This window comes from Macrobrachium rosenbergii, chromosome 56, assembly GCF_040412425.1.
Source record: "Macrobrachium rosenbergii isolate ZJJX-2024 chromosome 56, ASM4041242v1, whole genome shotgun sequence".
NCBI classification, from domain to species: Eukaryota; Metazoa; Arthropoda; class Malacostraca; order Decapoda; family Palaemonidae; genus Macrobrachium; species Macrobrachium rosenbergii.
Window position 1 is genome coordinate 61818863 of NC_089796.1, and position 20000 is coordinate 61838862.

At 37.2% G+C, this 20000-nt stretch overlaps 1 long non-coding RNA gene across 1 annotated transcript in view; it reads right to left on the reverse strand.

The window, feature by feature from the left end:
- LOC136836758 (uncharacterized) overlaps window positions 1–9221 on the reverse strand; it is a 48550-nt gene extending 39329 nt beyond the window's left edge. Inside the window, exon 1 of the long non-coding RNA XR_010852465.1 lies at window positions 9084–9221. This is a non-coding gene — a long non-coding RNA (uncharacterized lncRNA). The remainder of the gene's footprint in view (window positions 1–9083) is intronic.
- Between the last annotated feature and the right edge of the window lie 10779 nt (window positions 9222–20000).

Consider the following 20000-nt stretch of genomic DNA (forward strand, 5'->3'; position numbering starts at 1 on the left):
GTGATGTTCCGTATCTTTGTTCGATACACGATATCTGTAATATGGCCAGGGAATTGGGATCCCTTCCAATCCACCGGTCAGGAAATGTTTTATTTAGGAACCTACGAACAAGCAGACCCCAATGTGGTAGCGAACCATCTTGCTGGAGAATGATGGTTGGTTGAAGGTCATCTAATTGTGGTGCCACATATTCAGTAGTCAAAAGGTCACGGTAAACATCTACAGCAATTGACTTTGAACCATCCCGGTGAAGGTCCCTAGTCACATGGGGATGTTCTGATCCCCAGATTCTCACACTGTGTGTGATCAGTTTCCCTAAAGCATGAACGGTTGCCTCATCACTAAACCAAACTCGGGTGAGGAACGTTTCATCCTCAGAAATTCGTTCCAGAATGTTAACTGCAAACCCTTTTCGTCTTGGTTTATCATTTGGCTCGACTGACTGTATGAGTTGCACTTTGTAAGTGTACAATCGCAAGCACTTGTGTAGGCCTTTGTGCACTGTTGGATGTGGTAGCTGTAAGTGTCTGGCAGGAGTACGAATGGACCTTGCAGGAGAACGATCAAAGGCTTGTCTTACACGATCGATGTTTTCCTCAGATGTTTTTGGTCGTCCACTCCTCCCTTTATCCAACATTGTCCCTGTCTCCACAAATTTCTTGTGCCACGTGACGGTGGATCTCTTCCATACTTAGTTCTGTAGTTTCTCTGAGTCTGCGTATCCGGTTTTGTTTCAGCCAACCATGACACACATTGTGCCTTTTCTTGAGGAGTAGCCATTTTTTAGGTGTTCAGTAACTTATTCGACAGGGTACTTGAAACACACCAACGCAACGGGATTAAAAATTTTGATAACTGCTGAGTACATGCAACAAATCTGATTAGGATACCTCATCAATGGCTTGTGTAATATATTTTATAAACTGTAAAGAGACTTTACGGACACCCTGTACTTCGTCTACGAATACTAATGTCCCGTATTTAGCTCCATTGCCACTTTTAAAATCTGCCAATCAGCGCGGTTTTTACCGATATGATAAGGACGGGGAAAAGGGAAGGTCAGCAGGGGGTACTGTCTTGTTACATTAAGGTGGCCTTGTGTCCGCACAAGTTCTTGCCCATCCCAGCAGCTTATAATCCAAGGAAGGGGACAGGGTTCAAACTTATTAGGGAATGAAAATGTTACACACAAGTTGGGGGAAATGATTAAAGACACCTGCCCCGAGTACGGCTTTTGGGGTTCCTTTTGCTTTTCTAATGAAATAATGGTGCATCTTCAAACTCGTCCTTACTACAAAAATTCTAGTATGCTGCAACCTTTGAACCAATTTAACATAACTTCGACGATCGGTTTTAACTGATATACTGTAGGCGGAGAGAGAAGAGAGAGGGAGAGATCGAGACCGAGAGAGAGAGAAAGAAATTATGACAGAATGACAATTAAACGTAAAATTCTACTAAATTATATTTCCTCTTATTCTAAGCAGGAAAAGTGACACTGTGCGGTTAAAGCAATGTGCTTGAGTACCGGACGAATAAAATCAGTTGTCTGCAGTTATCAATAAAATTGCCACCTAGAGTGATGTAAGTTAACCTATTCACATTCTGCCAGAGTCAAAAACCAAAACCCCGCGCTTCAAATAGCATGTCATGTGAGTACCATGAACTGAAAGGACTAGTAAAGGAAGACGTAACGAAGCGCTTTCTTATGTTTAAAACACATGCAAGAAATTTTATTAGAAAAGTCAATACCAAATGACACGCATAGGAAAATAAAACTGACCCAATTTTTGGCCAAATGGACTCTCCGGGCTTGGATTCGAACGATTTCAGATTTACTCTGAGTGAGCCCAATTTCGCCTCATATAAGGCAATTTTGAAAATGGGACCAAATTTCCGCCTTGCGATAAATAAATTCATTCAAAATAATTTAAAGGAAAGAATTTCAATGGGTTGGATCTAGGTTTTGTTGATGGGTATGGAATAACTGTCCAATACTAGCTTTCATCATGGCACTTAATAATGAATATATTAAAGCAAAATTATTAATTTATATCAGTCCGAATTGCGAAATCTAACGGATAATTAGGATTCAAATCCTTGGTATTCGTAAATAATTCAATTATTACAAAAGTTTTAATTCCCTATTACGTTTATAATAATGACCATGATTCTTATAATACTCGATAAATATGGCTTGAAATTGTTTTTATTTAACTAACAATCTTATGCCCACAGATTTTTTTCTAGTTTCCATGCCAGTTTTTCCGTTAGTTCTTGAGCAATACTTATCAAAAGATTATTAATGCACATTATGAACACATGTTTTCTGTTCTAAATGATTTTATCTGGCAATTTTTAAAAATCAACACGAGAACATTTCGCTGTCCAAAGGTAGGCTAGGAGTACACCTTTTACCCGTAGCAGGTACAGGTCAGTTCTAGGGGAAGTTAAGGGACAGTTTACATTATCCCTTGGGTTTAGATATACAGCATTCACAAACACCTTAGACATTAAGTATACTTAATTAATAGAACATAAAATTTCGATATTTTGTATCCCTACATAAAAACATTACTTTGACATTGTTGGGACGAGGAGATTCCAGACTAAGAGAGCTACATTAAATACTGTATACAGCACCTTACGATAGGGCACACATCTCGCACCATTAAGATAAATTTCATATATGGGAACCTTTAATACAGATTATACATTTCGCACCTGGCTGGACAAACGGGACTCTGCGCCTCCCGAGAGGATAGGATAGACAGCATAATGATATTTTAAAAGAGTGCCTTGTGCCTAACTTATAAGAGTAACAGTTGTGTTAATGTTGTATACCACAAAGGGCACAAATATTTTTCCAATTAAGGGTACCTTGTGTTTAACCTATATTTAGCACACTCACACATAGGTTAAACATAAGGTACCCTTGGAAAAATATTTGTGCCCTTTGTGGTATACAACATTAACACAACTGTTACTTTTATAAGTTCGGCATAAGGCACTCTTTAAAATATATTAAAAATGTCAACCTTAGCATAGGTTGAGCTATATGTCACACTTAGGATAGGTTAGATAGGTTACACATCACCCTTAGGATGGGTTATGCATAAGACAAAGTTAGGTTAAACTTACAGCACAGATAACACAGATCACACACATCTTTAGGACGGGTTAGGTATACAGCACGAGAAATTACACATAGGGTACCCTTGGGATATGTAAATGCTTATAGAACACTTAATGCAGGTAACGTAATATTTTGATAAGTAAGGTATATATCACACTTAAAATGTGTGACACACATTACACAGATTGCACATATGATGCCATTATGATGGGTTAGATGTATGGCGCACTCAAAATAGGCCATACATTTACATGACTTATCAACAAGCATCAATAAGTTCAACAATCATCAAATAAATAAGGCAAACAAAGTAACTGGCTCACTCCTTGTAATTACCCAAAAGAACTGATCAATTTCAAAATTCATGGCAATTCTAAGGCAAGAGCAAGGAACTGCTAAACAGTGTATCTCAGCTTCTGAGGGTTACAAATTGTCTAGATGGAGAATCATTGTAAACATTTCATAGTCTCAGGTGAAGTACAAGTATTACACTTGCCAATTTCCTATAACATATAAAGCTAAATAGAATAACTTTTTCTTTACAAAACTAGTAGTTTTTGAGTACAGATTTTTAAAATAATTATGCACCTTCATTATGAGATCCAGAGTATTGATATCAGAAAATGTGATGGCAATTTATGAGAGCACCTAGACAGCTAATCGTGAACTTAGGAATGTTACATACCTAGACCAACATACCTTCTGTCTATATATGCCTATAATATGCTAATGTAGGGTTCAGTGATGAGTGGGGTGGTCCTGACTGGATGATGGTAAGTTTAAATGTGGGGTTTATTACCAATAGACTGCTTGTTATACAGATAATACATGGACACTCATTGTATTTTATAAAACTCTATACAGATACTTGTGGAAATATCTTTAAGTAAAACCCTGATCTTCAGAATCTAGATGAGACACCAAGTAACAGTGGGCAAAGTGTGCCAAGTCAATAAGATCCAGGAAAGGGAGCAAGGCTTGATACTAGCGTGAATCAAAGATTAGAATATTGATACAGCATGTGTGTCTGCACATTATGAAAGGCTAGAGATACAAACCTGAAGTCTTTCATGTGGATGCCGCCAGTGAAAGCTGGTATGCTTGTTAAGGCTCGGTAACAAAGTGGTTAACTAGTGGGAGATGAGTGGGTTTGGGGGACCCACCCCTTCACTAGGTAAGAAGCGTCACTTTCCCTTGGGCAACATGGACAAAATTTTAGGGTTGGTTAGAGGTGGGATTAGGATGAATCTTAAAGTTTGTATATTTAGGGAAAATGCAGATTTTCTTAAAAACTTGTGATTTGTTCTTACAAGAATACAAGTCTTAAATCTGTTATATGGAAATTTACTCCATTGGCTGGAAGTACTGTCCAGAGATCATGTCTGGTGTTAATTCTCCAATTCGGAATGTCAGCTTCCCATTTATACATTTGAGCACCCTGGCATATGTGACGGAGAGAATGACAGGACCCTCTGCCAATCTACAAAAACAAAGAACCTAGGCCTTCTCAACTGAGGCAAAAGACCAGCTTGGGAGGTAGCATAATATCATCGCATCCCAATTAAGTATGCTACATATCATCACAAACACACAGGCACATAGATACACACACACCATTTTTTTAAAAAGGGACAGAGGGAGTCACATCTACTGACTAACAAAATCCAGAGATTGGGAATTCTGTTTAGTAATTAACCTGCATCTGGTATATCCAGCAAGGATATGACCACTAGCTGGTGGGTCGAAGAAGACAGAAAAAGAAAGAGAAAGAATATCGGTTATCTTGCTCTTATCTGACCTTTAATAACTGTAAACCACAGTGAGATTCTGCTCTGGCCTAGCAGAGCTCAGGCAGCTAACAGTATGTTGAGCAGCCACCACATGCACTAGGTATCCAAAGACTTGTCAAGGTGGTTTGGCAGTGCCAACCTGCTCTCAGTACCTATGAAACCGATTAGTTCCTTACAAAAGTTTGAGAGCCCTGGCCCAAGGTATACAGTAGCATAGGGTCCCTGGCCAAACAACTCGTATGTTTGCTTGATGACTTCTAAGGCCAGAACAAGAGTGTGTTTTTGGATACTTCTTTTTTTGTGCCTGCCTGTATTAATGAATAGTTGTCAACACCTGGGCACATGATGGCCAGTCCTGAGCAGGTAGTGCCATAAAACCTGCACTGGACATAATAGTATCTCATCTTGGTCATTATCTACAAAAGTCCGAAAACAATGATATCTTACCTCTCATAAGGAACTGATGGGTTCTGAGTTTTTGACGAGGTCAGGAACCAACAAGAATGAGAATGATCCACCTGCCTGCGAGTGCTGCCCTTAACTATAGAGGCAATGGAATTCACCTATTCTCTTCACTGATGTTAAGGTTGTTACAAAGTCTTGATCATATGGCATATGAGTGAGACTACAGAGAATGAGTGGGTCATGTTATATTCTGGATATTCTGGAAGCCTGAATTTGCAGGGTGAGCAAGACTGTTTAACCCTTTCACTGCACAAGACTGATCTCCTCAGTCATCGAAAGGTCTTATTCATAACATGGGATCTCAGTTATCATTCCTCTGAATCTAGTTAAGCAGCTAATAATAGATAATGTTTTCCCTCATCAATGAAAGCAGCTTTTATCTATATTGTAGCGACAAATGGCAACATTTGATTTCCAACTTCCAGGATAATCTTAGGACAAATGTGATGAAGGAAGTAAGTTTCTCTCGATAATGAAGTATTACAGAGTTTTTTTTTTATTTGGAAATGACAGTGATAGTAGACCTGAACTCTCAGATAGTTATGATAGTGACTAGTGAATATGGTGATGTTTATTATACTCGTATCATAGTTTTAGACTAACCTGCCTTAGAAAATGTTTTGACTTCAGGTTTTATCAGAGATCATCATGAATCAAAGGAAATGACAGAGGAGGAAGCAGATCTGTCAAGCACCAGAGGTGGTGTGAGTGAACAAAGAAAACGTGATACAATTTGGACATGGAAGACCCTTGGAGACTCAGTTCGTAAAAAATGAGTGCTCTGAAACTTTTATTGGAGATAATAAACTCACATTTTCTACAGAATGCCAAGTCTGTTCTTTTTTTTTTGACTGAGGGTTTTCCAGAGGAAATTTTTGGCCAAGGTCATGCAATCAAGGTTTGTAATAAAGATTTTTAAACTGAAAAATAAAAATGGTGTTACTTTACTACATGCTTCTTTACTCCATGCTTCGAGAGGTATCACAAGGAAATGAATCACTCATCAAAGCTACATAATGCAGTATTTTATCACTCTCCTATAATAAAACATTACAGCAACATAATAGTACAATGTAATATTATAAGTTATGAAAAAAACAAAAAATTTAAGTACCAATATAAAAGGAAGAAAATTAGTCAGTTACACAATTAGCAGGAAGCAGATTTTGTCACTAGTGGCGATAACAGGCTCGCAGCGAAAAGGTTAAGGCTAATCAAAAATATGGGAAACTTTACCTAAACAGATGTCCATGCTCTTATGTTGAAAGACCTGGGAAAGGGACGCGTGGTAACTCTTAGTCGCGGAAGGGAGCTTATCACTATGGAGGTAGGATAGTAACTCTATGTTCTGCTAAATCAGGGCATCCAGCGTTTGATTGATACCAACCATAAAATATAGTCCACTTTGCCTGGTAAACATCTGCAGTAATCATCTGACTGTACCAGACACTCCGGACGATCTCCAGCCATGAAAGGTGAGCAACTGCATGGAATGATGATACTTAGAAAGTGTGAGTACTAAAAATAGTGTAGGCCATAGGGCTAGTTATCTGTGTCTGAACAAGATGGCAACAATAGCTGACTTGTGGATAAAATGTTTCTTCTCTGCTAAACAAACTTAGGTTGGGAATCAGTTACCAGAATTGGGAATGGGCCAAGACGAAATGTGTACCTTCTAGCTGTTAATTTCCCACTATATAACAGTGCTATATAGTGCCCTATGCCAGGTAATGAGCAGCACCCTAAGTTAGATTAGTTTAGGTTAGGTTAGGATTCATTCCTGTAACTGCTACATTATATTTTCATGCTATATAAATTTTTATGGTGAGTGCTGTTGTTTACTTTTTGCAGATTGCTGTTTTGATATTCATGGTAGTCTACCTTAATATCAGTACTGTTCTCGATATTTGAGTTTTTATGTTATGTTTAAAAGTTTCCTTTATATGCATAACACAAAATTTATTCTGAAGCCCATGGAAAATTTATTGATACCCAAGTGTTGTTACCTAATTGAACACTAAGTTCAAGCTTTATTTTTCAACAATCACACGAGTGGAGCTCTGGGTCAAATTTTTCTTGTCCCAACGCATTGCAGGTAAGGTTCGCTAGTGACTTTGGAATATATTTTATTATTTCCACCAGGCTATGTGGGTAAGTGAACAATGTTGAAACTTGATTGGTTAGTTTACGTTTGGCCAACTAAGTAGAATTTGGAATTCAGTTATTGCTTAAAAAACACCAGTTTCAGTTTGCAGTCATTGCCCCTTTGGTGCATATGCGCAACTTTTGTTCCTTAGATTATTCAAGTTCATTTGCATTTTTTTGTGTACGTTTTGAACGTTTCTGACATTCATTTCAATAACATGTTGCTACTTTTAAAGATACTGGAACCCCTTATATCCTACAATTCTGGTAGGCCACAGTGGGAACTGAGGTTTTTGGTGTGGAAAAATATGAGTGGAATGAAAGGGGTCTATCCTAACATCTTTGTGATAGCCTCTTATTGTAAATTCTGATTTTGATTAGGGTAAGATTCATTGACTGCTTGGTTCTTTGAAAAAATATTACAGTAAATCATATTCATATCCCAGAGCTGAAATATCATATTTGCTGTTCATTTTGGTAGCAAATTAGTAGGCTAGGCCTAGATTCAGCGATACTGAACCCCTCTTATATCGTATAAGTATGGGAACCAGAATGGAAAAATGGCTTTCTGGGTGGAAAAATACAAGATGTATTCTAATATCCCCATAGTAGCTTTTCAAGTTCTGAATAAGTTTAAGCTATGAGTTACTGCAGATTTTCTAGTGACGTCATGCACTGGGTCAGTAAGAACCTGGTAATTTTAACTTATGTTTTGGGGGGGATAAGTAAAAGACCTGGGGCCCAGGTTGGGTTAGGTCACAACCTTATTATATGTTTTAATTAACAGTGCCCTATTTAAGGTTAGGTGCGGGATTCAAGGCGGGTGAAGAACCCGCGACTTGACAAGAACCAATGCCTTGATAAGAACCAACGCCTATAGGTTAGGTTAGGATAAATACATCCCTGTATTTCACTAGGTTTTGTGTCTTCCCCACCCTAAAAACACCACTGTCCCACTTTATTTCCCAATAATTGTAGGATAACTCGATTACTGATAAAATAAACGTCAGAAAAGTTAGAAGCATACATTAAAATACGGGCAAAATTATTTTTTTAACTTCAGAATACAAAAACCCAAGTTTAACACTAGAGTGTCCTGGGTAAGCAATAATTCATAAAAAACCGGACTGCCGGTCGGAAAAATACTGTACATGATTCAAGTACATCTACTTGGACAGCAGTAATTAAAGTATTCCAGTACCTGCAAGATATGCATAAAACGCGAGATGAGTCAATAGTGGCGAGAATGAATGTGTCATATCATTATGCACCATTAAAATAGTTTTATTACTGAAAACCAGCAAATGAAACACCAAAAGTATCTAAGCCTACCGATATAGGCTACATGGATACAGTAAAATACAAGGTATTGCCTATTTAGGTCACAACCACATTGTGTATATCAGCTTCCAAATACATAACTCACTTTGATTTACAACTCATGACATTAGTACATCTACTATAATTGGACTTCTAACAACCCTGTACACTTCTAGGAGTCTAAAAGGAATGTTGTAAATAACCGGCCATGACTCCGAGTTGCCTACCTGTTGCAAGGAGACACTCACAAGCAAAATTATCCGGCCAATGCTAGCTAAAGCGCGAAAGAAGCATTGTATCCGTATTGTACAGTTGTACTTAACAACTTGCACCATTACTTCGCAGCACTGAAAAAAAAAACTCACAGAACGAACGTTTTCAAACTGAATGTAGTGTACACTAAGCTCTCTCAACTCTCAAGTTCTCAACGTCGGAGCTACAGAATCATTGTCAGTGACAAGTGCCTAGAGTTGCCAAGTTTTCCAGATGAGAAACTCTTACTAAGGCCGTCTACGAGTCTATGACAGCTACAAGAGTTTAACCCTTTTTCATTCTAATTGGGAGCAAGGTCACAATAAATTTCTCCCACCTGAGAATGCTTTGAAAAGAAAATTGTATTATTTCTTGCAGCATAATAGGAAAAATAAAATTGGAATAATAGTTGCGCTCCGTGCCATATTATATTTGGAAAGACGAGGAATAAAATTTTACTCTTTCAAGCATACATGCAAGTTTACATAAAAAAAAAAATGTCCTCCATGGGAGTGTTTCGTCCTCAAATAGGGATTTATAAACATATTTTTAGGGCTGGGAAACAAAACTTCAAATGATAATAGTAAAAATAATAGGGTAGTATATGTCCTTACCTTAAAAGCAATGTTACATCATCGCTTGCACCAGATGCAGAGGATAGCTAGACTCGTCAAAGTAAATACTTACTGCTGCAGCATTTGATGAGTAGGGACAATATTTTTGAAGTACTTTTCTGAGAAGTCTAATGACTTCTGATACGAATTATGGCATTTAGCTTTGTCACTTCCATACTGAAGCTTATTTTTTTCACATTATTCATCTGAGAAAAAATATACAGGTATTTCAACTCGATAAGATATGAACCTGTTACACTTTTAGCACCTGTACCTACCCAACGCGCAACACAAACCATATTTTTTGTTTATTACTTACCTCTTCAACCTATTCGTGATGAATAATTTTCAGGTAATTACTGATGTGAAAATAAGTGTTACACGATTATTATCTTTACTTACAGTTTAACGTAGCGAGGCTGGGAGCCAATTCGTGTTTGCACTAAGATAAAATTGATAACTAAATGTCAGTACCAATCATTTATTCTGCAAAAACTACATACACGCACATATACATATATACATGTATATAAACATGTTATTTAAAATATTTTACCATGACAAAGCCCAAAAAGAGTCAGATCCTACTGAGAAGACCAATAATAATTTTTTTATTCTAAAAACAAGCAAAAAAAAAAAAAACATATTTACCAAAACAGCAAAACAAGAATTTTTCGAGAGCAATTAGTTTCAAAAAGGCCAAATTCGAGGTTTTGGACGTGAAATGGACAGCCTGATATCAACTAAACTACAGTATTTCCACCGCCTCGTGAATCGGTATGCACGAGCTCTCTCTTCCGGTGCGCCTAGAAGCCAGCCACTTACGGTACTCAGCGTCTCACGGTAGTGTGCTTACAAGCATTCCAAGTCTCCTGAGTGCTTAAGAGGAATGTACCCACCAACACGAAGGCTTATTTCTTAGCTTTTATTACTTTCCTGCTTGATTTTGAATTTGGAATGCGTTTTTGTGCTCTAACAAGTCAACTCTCTCTCTAACTCTCTCTCTCTCTCTCTATAATTTACTGTATATATATATATATTTATATATATATATATATATATATATATATATATATATATATATATATCTAAGTATATACTTACATACATATATATATATACATATACTTACATATATATATATGTAAGTATATGTATATATATACATATACATATATATATATATATATATATATATATATATATATATATATATATATATATATATTTCATACATATACATACACAAAACACACACACTCACACACACACACACACACACACATATATATATATATATATATATATATATATATATATATATATATATATATAATTATATATATATAATATATATGTATGAGCTACTATCACAGAAAGTCTTTTCCATAATAATGTAAATAGACCTATTCATCGCCAGTAATAACATACACATTTTTTAATTAACACGGTAATATAAATATATGTAACAAAGGGCATACTTAGCAGCGGAAAACAGCGGAGAATGGAAACAGAAACCTGCCTGGAACTGATTCGACAGCGTTCATTTGACGTCAATTATTCAAACTTTCAAAACATCCGAACTGGTTTAAAAACGTTCGGACTGGTTTAGCATATTGAGGCTTACGGAAGCATGAAAAGTAAAATAATATGCCGGCCTTTTTCCAAAATACGCAGCCCTCGACAACTATATTATTTAAAAGATTAAAAAAAAATAGTTCATTCAGTGTAATGAACATTAACGAACAAATTATTACACGCGGATGTAATCGCTAAAGGGACTGGTTTGCATAAAACACGATTCATCGGAAAATGCTCCCCCATTCATTATACTCGTAAATAAACATCGTATTGATGGTACTCATCATTATGGAATGATATTGTTGATTACCGGCTATAATGACGATTTAATTTCTCACCTCACTGAGTAATGCAGCAATATCATTAGCATGACCCATATTCCCCACAATAAATTTGTTTGTGAATTACTGATATCGCAGACTTCGCCCGATTGACTTGACCAAATAAATATTTAAAGAGGATGCCGGGCACACAGTACCTCCCTCGAATAGTTTACGATTAATGGGGTATGGAAGAAAAGAAAGGTTCGAAAGGAGTGATACATTACGTAAGAATAAACAGGAGAAGTTATGAGACGGTTAAATATGTCTGTTCTTCCGTGCTTTAAGAATCAGGTTACTTGTTACTCACGCTTGGTATTTAATTTAGAGAATGTGGTACCCTACCTCAAAATTCCTGTAGCTTACGATCCTTGATTACTTAGAACAGAACTTAAATACGACAGCTCTTCATCCGGTCAAAATCCCATCCTGGGAATTAAAACGACTTCCTTGAAAAATTAATAAACTAATTATTATTATGCAGAGAGAAAAAAAAGAACAAATAAAAAACAAAGATTGTACGCACACATTTACACACATACACACATAAATATATATATATATATATATATATATATATATATATATATATATATATATATATATATATATATATATATATGTGAAGATATACGTATTTTCTTGTTGACGGCTCAAAACGAACGAATCATGGGTACAAAAATAAAACCTATCAATCGTCACATGGATTAGTGAGAGAGAGAGAGAGAGAGAGAGAGAGAGAGAGAGAGAGAGAGAGAGAGACACTAATGGAAATCAGTCATTGAAGAAAAAAAAAATAAGCAGAAAAAGACGGAGATATCGGGCACGAGGCCAAATCGAGGGAACTGCTACCCTCTCAAAAACCGCGACTGGCCATCAATGATGGCCTGATACGACCGCAACTCCATAACCCCACACCTCAATCAAGCCAACCATCTTTTCCTCGATTCTACGTCCTCTCCTCTTTCCTCCTCTTTCCTCTCCTCTCCTCTCCTCTTTACTCTCCGCTCCTTTTTCCTCCTCTTTCCTCTCCTCTCCTCTTTACTCTCCTTTCTTCTCCCCTCCTGTTTCATCCTCTTTCCTCTCCTCTTTGCTCTCTCTCCTCTCCTTTTCACTCACCTCTCCTCTCCTCTTTACTCTCCTCCTCTTTCCTGTCCTCTTTCTTCTCCTATCCTCTCTCTCCTCTCCTCTTTACTCTCCTCTCCTCTCCTCTTTCCTCTCCCTTCTCTCCTTTCCTCTTTCCTCTCCTCTCCTCTCCTCTCCTCTCCTCTCCTCCCCTCTCTCCCTCTCTCTCCTCTCCTCTCCTCTTTGCTCTCCTCTCCTTTTTCCTCTCCTCTCTTCTCCTCTCCTCTCCTCTCCTCTTTGCTCTACTCTCCCCTCCTCTCCTCTCTCCTCTCCTCTCCTCTTTCCTCTCCTCTCCTCTCCTCTTTCCTCTCCTCCCCTGTTTACTCTCCTCTCCTCTTTCCTCTCCTCTCCTCTTTGCCTCTCTTCTCCTCTCCTTTCCTTTCTTCTCCTCTTGGAAACTCTCCTTCGAGGACGAATTCCTTCTACAAGATCGAGTTGCCAAGGACAAACAGGGTGGTCACCCACTTAGCATACTTTCTTTGAGATACGAAGATTGACGAGAGAAAAATTTGTTGCGCATAAATATAGAAATCCATCGTAAGGCTGAACTAAAAGTTATTAACTCAAGTACGCTGCAAATATTTGCGGTAATGCAACTCCCGGTTTGCGAACGATTAAACTGGGGTAGGAAGAACGGATTTGCTTGGCAAATAAGTATCAATTTCTTTTCACGAAAACAAGAACAATTAGGTTAACAATGACACTAAAGTTGATAAACATAAGTGTCTTAAAATTTACTCAGTTATCTGTTTGTGGTCTTCGTTTCAATCAAACAATCAATTAATCAATCAATCAATCAATCAATTATTATTATTATTATTATTATTATTATTATTATTATTAATATTATTATTATTATTATTATTATTATTATTATTATTATTATTATTAGTACTGGAATAAATTTTAGTGCGGAAGAATACAAACGAAATTAAATCAAATAAATGAACATTATGTGAATGTTATGAGTTATTAACACGGACAGTGATCATGAGGACATTATGCTGACGGCTTAGGTGTCTTAATTAATTTATGGATAACCAAAGGTGTCTGGCAAGTTATGGGTAGAGCCCAAGAAGTCTGACAGTTGCTGGAACGTGCAATACTTTCAATACAAAGCTGCCCAGTGAATTGCAGGAGTTAAGTGTCCGATAACTAGTTATTATCATTGTTAAGTTGATTATGCAATTACCATCACAAGCCAGGGAATCCTGTAGTAAGTTGCTGGAGAGGCAAAGTGTTCTAAAACACGTCATACTCATGGACAAGATGTCACATTTACTATTGTCGAGGCAAAGTACCTAACAGTAGTTAATGAAACGGTAAGTGTCTGTAATCGTTAGTGGCAAGGAATTATCTATAACATATCAACTAGCAAGGAATTATCTATAACATCAACTGGCAAGGAATTCTCTATAGCATCTACTGGCAAGGAATTATCTATAACATCTACTGGCAAGGAATTATCTAATTTATAACATCAACTGGCAAGGAATTATCTATCAACTAGCAAGGAATTATTTATAACATCAACTGGCAAGGAATTATCTATCAACTAGCAAGGAATTATTTATAACATCAACTGGCAAGGAATTATCTATAACATCAACTGGCAAGGAATTATCCATAACATCAACTGGCAAGGAATTCTCTATAACTTCAACTGGCAAGGAATTATATATAACATCATCTGGCAAGGAATTATCTGTAACATCAATGCGCAAGGAATTATCTATCAACTAGCAAGGAATTATCTATAACATCAACTAGCAAGGAATTATCTATAACATCAACAGGCAAGGAATTATCTGTAACATCAATGCGCAAGGAATTATCGATCAACTAGCAAGGAATTATCTATAACATCAACTAGCAAGGAATTATCTATAACATCAACAGGCAAGGAATTATCCATAACATCAACTGGCAAGGAATTCTCTATAACATCAACTGGCAAGGAATTATCTATAACATCAACTGGCAAGGAATTATCTGTAACATCAATGCGCAAGGAATTATCTATCAACTAGCAAGGAATTATCTATAACATCAACTGGCAAGGAATTATCTATTACATATCAACTGGCAAGGAATTATCTATAACATATAAACTAGCAAGGAATTATCTATAACATCTACTGACGAGGAATTATCTACAACATATCAACTAGCAAGGAATTATCTGTATCATATCAACTAGCAAGGAATTATCTACGACATATCAACTAGCAAGGAATTATCTATAACATATCAACTACCAAGCACTTATCTATAACATATCAACTGGCAAGGGAAAAGATACTATGTAATCTAGCAGCCTATTATAATAATACTCTTTTTTTAGACCTTGCAAAGAACGATACCTGACTGTTGTTGCTAGGGATAACAAATGTAGCCAACAAAGAAACTGACAAAGATACTTGTTAATTCAGAGAGCAATTCTCATCACATAAAATCTTGAATTAATGAAAGCCAAACGATTATACTTGAAGAGAGCTTTGTGGCCTTTTTAAGATTCAGTGACAGCAAATGCCTGCGGGTCCGCAGGCAGGTTTAATTAAACAGTCCTCGAAAATTGGCGTAGTGCGAACAGCTATCGTCAAGTTTGGCCCGAAAATCTATTATAATTGTCTTTCCCTTTGTGTATTAGCTTTTAGCGCCTTTAGACGATTGTATATCGAAGTTCCATATCAAGAATTATACCCATATAATTTAGCTACAAATGTATTATGATACTGTAATAACAGGCTTAAAAATTCCCGATGTTTACCGGAATGGTAATGATAGAGACAAAGTTGACATCCTAACAGATTTTTCTACATCACGAGAGAGAGAGAGAGAGAGAGAGAGAGAGAGAGAGAGAGAGAGAGAGAGAGCAAAGCTGAAGTATTTAATAAACACTTCAAACAAATCTCTCGAGTTGAATCATTTTCGTAAAACGACGACCTTTATTTTCTCTGCGAACTTAATTTTTTTCGTTTCCGCTCGAGACTGCAACGCTTGGTATGCGCACTATCGACAGAGCAATTGTAATAAACTTGAATAATACTGCCAGTTCTGTCTGGGAAGAGACATTCCAGATTACATAGAGGGCGAAGGCCATCTTAGATAACACACAACAGAAAACTGTCCTGAATAACTTAGGTCTTGAATGGCTGGGAATTTTCTGTGCTTACTTCAACCATAACTTTTTATTATACGGGGCTGTCCAGGCAGGAGCTGTTTGTTGTGGAAGCCAGTGAATGTAAGCAATATCTTCTGTTTTTATAGTAACAAGAAAGGGGAAATGAAACCTTACAAGATGGAGTCCATTATCTAGCACTGTGGATTGTCATGGACATAATATAATAGCATACTTAATACTTTTGAAGGCAAGTCATTCACGTCTAATTCAGACGTAAGAATTGGTGGCAACAGAAGGTGTCAACTGACGTGCACATATACTGGTCAGTTTTCTTTAGAGAGAGAGAGAGAGAGAGAGAGAGAGAGAGAGAGAGAGAGAGAGAGAGAATAATAAAACAATGAGTCCAAGAGTTAAATAAATGTATGTAGCCTCATCTACGATGTCATTTAAAAAAAAAAAAAAAGGGAGAGCCAGCACTCTAATATATCAGACTACAGCTTTCCTTCATATTTAACTGCTTTGAATACACTCTGTCTCCTTTCCAGTACTGTGTAGCAAACCAGTTAATCATTAAATAGCAATAGCGGCGTTGAGCATTCAGAAAGCGTAGGAATTTGTTCGGTGGTAAAAACTGGCTGTTATTCCTTACACTAATGACGTTTTTCTAGACAGCCATACAACATTTAAATAACTTACTTTTTTAAAAAATGCAGTTCATTTTTATTGCATTCGTTAGGCATTGTGGGATTTATTTCTTGTTGATATTACAACTAACAAGATCGTAGTAATTTTCAATCCTTGTCACATATACGTCTTAAAATGTTTAATAGTTTCATACCCCTTGCCATCTCATAGTATAAGAGAGCAATTTGCTGCATGGACACATTATAATTAGCTCTGCCTTGTCTACATGGATTCCAGGCACTCCTTGAAGCGACCATCAAAAGAGCGGTCCGAACAGCCCCCGCGGACGTTGTACGAGATAAAGATTGATGAGGGTAAAAATGATTTGATCTATCGTCGAGAGATTGATGGAGCAGAACTGATATGGCGACGAAGTCTTCATCTCCTCGTCTCTATAATTCAAGCCGTGTCTTTCACCGAGGCTACTGTTACAGCTACTACTTCTTCTTCTCCTTCCCCTTCATCTTCTTCTTCTTCTTCTTATTCCTCCTCCAGGACATCCGGTTTCAGGTCATCAATCTTCGGACGCGTCCAAGATGAAGATGGAGCCTACATCCCCTTAAAAGAGGGAGCTGTCGCTGAGGTTTTTCGTCCAGATTCGTCGATCCGGCATCCGATGGAGAATGGGTGTAATTGTAAGGGGAAAAACCCACCTGGAGTAATGGAAGCGGGCTTCGTTAGCAATTGCAAGATTTAAGTTGTTTATTTGAAAAGTTTTCTGTCTAGTTTTACAAGTAACCTTTACAGTAGGACTTATTTTTCTCTCTCATACACGCAATGCCATATTTTATGATTAATAAATACTTGAAGTAAGAGTGTCTGGATCATGCGCTTATTAGGGAAAATTAAAACCTTGTGCTCAGAAGCTCAAGAATACGGGAAACATATGGAACATATAGGCCCTGGGAATGTTGGTGATAAAACTGACGGAGATGTAACGAGGGAAATATCGATGATTTTTTTTTTTTTTGTAGAAGGTAATCTGTGACAGAAATTAGTACTTTTCATGATAAAGGCAAACCTGATGTTAGAATCTGCAGATGGAAGAGGGATTGGTTTCGTGAAAAAGCGGGTCTCAGACAAGAGTGAGTTGTGAGACATAAAAAAAAATAGGGAAAGGAGAACTGTATGTGGAAGTTTTGAGAATCAGAAAAGGGTTCCTGACTTTGAGAGTGAAATGCCCGAGATTTGTAATGTAAGATGATGGCAGCGAAGAGAAGATGCAAAGACTGGGGACAGAGATGGGAAGTGTTTGATTTTCACCGATTATTGGGAGCTGATATAAAAGATGAAGGAAAAAATGAGTGCTAGCAGAGACTGTTGATCATCTCTTAAACAGGAATGAAATGGAGACATTAAATACAAATGGAAAAAGAACGGTACAGACTACTGATATAAATTTTTGCAGGTATGAGTATAAGCAAGGTTGAAAGGATCAAAGGCAAAGTGAAATGATGAAGGCTTAGTACACAATGTTAGCATAGTCGAAAAGATAGCCCAGAATTTCGAGGTGGTCTGGTCATGAAGGAAGAAAAAAGAAGGAGCAATTATTTGTTGAACAATGTGAGCAATTTGGAGGCTCTAAGAGGAAGTAGGAAGGGGAGATCGACAAAGTGTTTGCAAGATACAGAAGAGGGAGAGGGAACATGCAAAATAGAGGTGCAAGGCTAGTAATGAAAAGGATGTCGATGCACTGCTGGTGAGTTTACTGTGTATGCATATGAAGTGGCTGATGCGGCAGAAGTTTTATACACAATGGAGCTATCTTTGATTCGCGGTTAAGGGATGAATGTAGCAATGACTATAATCATGTATATGTATATATATATATATATATATATATATATATATATATATATATATATATATGTATATATATATATATATATATATTGTTAAGTGGGAAACCACTTTCAAAGCAAACCCAAACCTCCAAACTGCCCTGCATCCCAAAATAACGTAATTTCATACTAAGACCTAACTGAGGAAGGGCGTGAGAAACTCAGCCCCTATGTAAATTTCTCTCCATGCTCCCCTTTTTGGTGTGTCTGTTTATCTTTTCTAAAGACCTGGTGACTGCTTGAATTACCTTTTTTCAGATAAAAGGCAAATGGAGACAAAAATCTGCCAGAAAGGTTGAGTCCCGCATAAAAACTGGCAAACATGGGTTTGCCAGAAGTCACCAGGATTTAGGAAGATCCCAACATAGAAAACGAGGCACGATTGAACGACATCTGGTGACCTCTGGGATGGAGCAAAAAATAAGCCCTGAGGTCATAAAGGCAAAACAGCAGTCTTCGCTCTCAGAAACACCCCGTCAGCAGACCAACACACAACCCTTGCTCCTGGTAAGCTGACCCCTCCACGTGGTCACCGACCACCCAATCGCATTACCTGTGCATTTCCCATTAAACTCATCCCTCCAGAACTGGTGAAATTCAACGAGGCCCCTCCATCGCTCCTTGTAAGATAACGTCCTGACTAGGGTTTTTCCAACAGTCACGTATCTTTAATCTGCAACTGCACTCATTTCTTTTCTGAAGTGCAAGTTATCACAAAGACCTGACTCAATTAGCTCAGTGTGAATTTTTAATGCAAGTATATCGTACCAGAATCGAGTTATCTTGGCCACCCTCTGTGCAACCCTCATTCGCCCAAGATCGTTATAATTATCCTTGTGTAACATCCGGCATTATCCAATTGCAGACGGTATATCGACTGTGGAAACATCGACTTGTCTTGTGTTTCTTGCAGTGAAAAGGCCACTGCAATAAATTCTTCAGCATCCCTTTCAAGAGGATTAATCACAGACTATTCAAATTTTTAACAATGATAGCATAACTAACTTTGCATGGCAGCCCATGTTGGATCTGCCTATCATTCCCCAGTCTTCTGATTGATGTGTTCAATTGTAAATATATTCCATTTAAAGTAAACCCTAAGTGTTTATTCTAAAGCCCCTTGTTGAAGTACAGCCCTCAGCCTAAATGTTTTTCTATTAAGTTCCCGCCTGATCTAACAATTGCAGTTAGATTTTTTTTCAAGGTGTATTATTAGGTCGCCTCTGTTCAAGAGCTAGACCCCAGATTGGACTCCTGAACAAGAGAATACAGTAAAAGGCCAGGTGAGAATCTAAAATGGTGACTGATGCTTAGATATTATATATATATCCATCATATATGGCATATTGTGAATGATCTGATGAGCTTTATTGGAATTTTATATATACACATAGCTGGATATCCCATTTTCTAAAAGCACTTTAATTGCATATGATTAAATTATGTACATACAAAGAATGTATATATTTGAATAAATACACACACACATGAATTTTACTATATATAATATTTCTTTTTCAATGGGAAACCCTTTCATCCTACCATAGTGTGGTAACTTATATATGGAATTTTACAAAAATATATAGTTAACAACACTTCCTTA